Source organism: Olea europaea, chromosome 20 (genome assembly GCF_002742605.1).
Source record: "Olea europaea var. sylvestris chromosome 20, O_europaea_v1, whole genome shotgun sequence".
Lineage (NCBI taxonomy): Eukaryota > Viridiplantae > Streptophyta > Magnoliopsida > Lamiales > Oleaceae > Olea > Olea europaea.
The window spans coordinates 13163227-13168049 of record NC_036256.1 but is presented as its reverse complement, the minus strand read 5'-3'; positions in this window follow the sequence as shown (position 1 = coordinate 13168049).

The window sequence follows — 4823 nt, the reverse complement described above, 5'->3', positions numbered from 1 at the left end:
ATAGATGGAAAAGCGCCCTACAAGAAAGTTCAAGGACTTTCCTATCGACTTTATATATGAATTAGATGAGCAAGAAGAAGGAGGGTAGATTTAACCTGCTTGATAATATTCAGAAGGAATTGGTTAAGTATATAAAGGTCTAGCAATATTAATATGCATAAAAACCGAACAGAAGCTATATAGAAGACAAACCTGCTCAAACTGAGGCTGTAGCTTTCCTCCACAAAATCTTGATAATGTCCGTGTCAAATTTTGAAGCATATATATCTTTGCTTTGTTGAGTTTAAACACAAACAAAAATGATTTTATTAACAAAAGTATTTTTACAATTTCGGACACATGCTAATCTCTCTCTTAAGTAAACACTTAATGCACTCACTCTTATTTTATCACTCCACTAACTCGACTCAATTCTCTGCACTTACTCTCATCTCACTTCACTTTCTTATGTTCACAGTACACACCGCCTTTCTCTCATGTTCTCACACACACATATGTATACTAGCTCTCTTTTTCTTCCTTCTTTTCACACACACTTATATATATATAGGACTTAACTCTAGATTAATCCTCAAATGGCAGCGCTTCAAATTTTAGTCTGTAGAACATTCTCCAATATGTTGTCAAATATATGAAGTCTTCCAGATTTTTTAGCATGTATATGAACCCTAAAAATTTTTGAAGTTGGTCGTGACATCTTCAATTCTCCTTTTTAGCATCGACTTTTGATTTTAACTCTTTTCTTTTTAGTCATTCCAGATTCTACCTCAAACTCGTCAAGTTCTGAAGCTATCGATCCTTCGCTTAACGCATCAGCTGCTTCAATGCTTTCATCTTTATTGATTTTCAGATTAGGATACTTGATACTTGATTTCTCACGTCTATTCGACTTCTTTATTTATGGTTGTAAAATTGTACGTACCTTGATCTCTTGTTGACTTTGTCGACTATTCGCTATTATTTCTTGATCCACACCATTTTGTTTAGGACTCTGTATTGTTATTATAAATTCTTCTTTAACACTTGTAGATTTTTAGATCCCATGTCGCTTTGTCATACTTCTGTGATCTCCTCTTGCAATTTATCTTCCATTTCATTTGAATCTAATAGATCCATCATCTTTGGTGTCTTCTTCATCCTCTGCGGTGTCTCCAAAGAATATACTTCTTCAACCACCTCTTCTAAGTTTGGTAGTTCCTCTCTCTACAGAGTCCACCAAGAAGACTCTTCATGAACCACGATGTCCTCTCGAGTCATCGATCCAATAATCTTTTCCTAAGTCATCAATCCAATCATCTTTGCAATCCAATTGTTCAGATAGAACCACTACTAACGTTAATTTATCCTTTACACTTAAATTAAATTTGTTTTCTTGAGCATGCTTAATTGTTGTTGTGGTTGTCTCAGTATCCCATTCTTCTTCAGTAGTGTATTTATCTACTTTGTTGGAGGTTGCTACATTACCTTCTATCGATTCCTTTTTAAACCAACATTTTCCAACATAATGCCTCATTTTCTGCATATAAAGTAAGCATTATTAGTTTATTGATATCCTTGATCTCTCTCGTTGCAATTTTGTTGAGCTCCCCTTGTTTGGTAGCTTCATTCTATTCATCCTTTAGATTTGCCTTCTTTTAATTCTTTATTATTTTGTTGACAGAGTCAACCTCTTCTTTTATAACTATATAGTACTTCTTCCTCTTCTTTCTTTATCGAGATCTTTAACATTTGCCTGATCAATGCTTTTCGATCGGCCAACAAATTCTCAAGATTGACCAATGAAGATTGCTCTGGCCAACCTTGTATTGTAGTGATAAAACCTCTAAATTCCGATCTTAATCCATGTAGAGTTATTCTTCTCATTCTGGACTCCGAAATCTTACTCGAAGAATCCAATTCTGAAATTTCACGATAAAGAGTTTTAAGTTTGTTGAAATATTGACTTATCTTCAATTCATCTTGAGTGATCGAGAGCAATTCGTTTTTCAGCAATTGCAAACTCAGATCAATTTTCTTTGAGAATAGGGAAGCCAAAGCGTACCATGCTTCCTTTGGTATGTTTTTATCCCTTATGCGCTCTAACAATTCTTCCTCAATTGTTGTCTTTATAATGAACAAAGTGTTACCCACTTTGATTCTCCATCATTTTAGAACTCCAGCCTCCTCTGACGGCGTCACTTCACTTTTGCCAAGTGCCTCCCATAGGTCTTTCCCTTACTGATATGACTCCATGCAAGTTTGTCGTGTGGTATAATTCTGATTATTGATCTTCCACATTCTGCCTCCCATTCGTAGGTCATCCATCATGACTTGAATTACCTCATCATAATCAACGAAGCCTTATGCGAACCCCGTAGCAACGTTGACTACGAAACCCACAATGAGATTGACGAACCCAAGAAAGCCAAATTAATCCTAGAGTTTAGGATTAACCCAAAAGAAAGTCGAACAAAAAATTCCAACAAGAACAACGCTTGAAAGACCCCTTGATCACGCAATCCAAGAATTAAATTCGGTTGTTTAAATGCCACAAGTTAACACTTGATAAGTTCGAAATTGTTCAATGAAGAACGAAGAGAAGACAATACGTCTCACTTTTAATTCAATATCAATAATGTCAAAAGTTTTTAACAATTGAATAGAAACTCCTATTTATACTAAACCTAAAAACTAGGTAAAAATCGTGCCAAAGTCGAGCATAATCTCCAAAATATGGAAACGAATCAAAATCTAACAAACTATGGAAAATTGCCAAAATTGGAAAATTCGCCAAATTTTTGGCTTGTGCGGCCGCATGGTGTATTTCCATGCGGTCGCATGGTTCAACAAAAAATCCCAATTTAAGTTTCGGTATGCCACTGTGCGGCCGCATGGTGTTTTGCCTGTGCTGCCGCACAGGATTGTTTTCAGCCTCCGATTTCGTCGCTTGATAACAAATTGATCCAAGTTGATTCGACTTTCGACCCGAACATGAAAGTTGCTCCATTTTGAGTCCCGAACATGGTTCCATCAATGGTTTCTTGAATGGGCAATCCTATCGCTTGTTTCACTTGCTTTGCTTTTGATCGTGTCATTGGTCCGTCATCGACTATCAACGGGTCTCGTCTCGTACTTGCCTTCGTCGGGCTCGACTCCTGGATCATATCATCCCCTTCCTCTTTAAAAGGATTCCTTCTCGAATCTAAACCTGCATCAAATAAAGAGAGATCAGATACATTAAAAGTAGCCGAAACATTGTACTCACTTGGAAGGTCCAACTTGTAAGCATTGTCGTTTATCTTTTCAATCACTTGAAATGGACCATCACCCCTCGGTTGCAACTTGGACTTCCTGTGCTCCGAAAACTGCTCTTTCCTAATGTGTACCCAAACCCAATCTCCTGGCTCGAATGTCACGCGCTTCCTACCTTTGTTTGCCTGCGACGCAACCAACTTACTTTTGTTTTCAATTTGCGTTTTTACCTTTTCATGGAGTGACTTAACCAATTCCACCTTCTTTTTGCCATCTAAACTATCACGTTCATTCACAGGTAAAGGAATTAAATCCAAAGGAGTTAGTGGATTAAAATCATATACAATTTCAAATGGAGAATATGACGTAGTAGAGTGAACAGCTCGATTGTATGCAAATTCAACAAATGGTAGACACTCCTCCCAACTCTTCAAATTTTTATTGATTACTGTGCGTAACAATTGTGTCATAGTCCTATTCACTAACTCCGTTTGCCCATCTATTTGTGGGTGACAAGTTGTGGAAAATAGTAACTTAGTACTTAACTTACCCCACAAAACTCTCCAAAAGTGACTCAAAATTTTGACATCCCGATCCGACACTATGCTTCTAGGAACCCCATGTAAACGCACAATCTCTCTAAAGAATAAGTCAGCAATGTTCGTGGCATCGTTAGTTTTGTGACATGGTATAAAATGTGTCATTTTGCTGAACTTATCTACAACCACAAAAATAGAATCCCAACCTCTCTTAGTCCTAGGTAAACCCAAAACAAAGTCCATTAAGATATCAACCCAAGACTCACTAGGTGTAGGTAAAGGTGTGTACAAACCTTGTGGTAAAACCTTAGATTTAGTCTTTTTACAATCTATGCATCGACTACAAATTCGCTCAACATCACTTTTCATTTTAGGCCAACAAAAATGCTCCTTTAATACATCTAAAGTCTTTTGAACCCCAAAGTGTCCCATCAATCCACCACTATGTGCCTCCCTTACTAACAATTCTCGAATAGAACAATTAGGAACACATAACCTATTTTCTAGAAATAAATACCCCTCATGCCTAAAGAACCTATCAACCGCCCCCTTAATACATGACAAATAAATATCCGAAAAATCAACATCTTTTTCATATAATTCCTTAATATGTTCAAACCCAAGTAATTTAGAATCAAGAGTAGTTAGCAAGACGTACCTTCGAGACAACGCATCCGCCACCACATTTTCCTTACCTTGTTTATACCGAATGACGTATGGAAAGGTCTCAATGAATTCCATCCACCGTGCATGCCTCTTGTTCAATTTACCTTGTCCCCGCAAGTGCTTTAGTGACTCATGATCGGTGTATATTACGAACTCCTTCGACCATAGATAATGTTGCCAAGTCTCCAAAGCTCGAACAAGTGCATATAGTTCTTTGTCATACGTGGGATAATTTAAAGCAGCTCCACTCAATTTCTCGCTAAAGTATGCAATAGGCCTTCAATCCTACATTAAAACTACTCCAATCCCTATTCCTGATGCATCACACTCAATCTTGAATGTTTTATCAAAGTTAGGTAATGTCAAAATAGGTGCTTCACACAATCT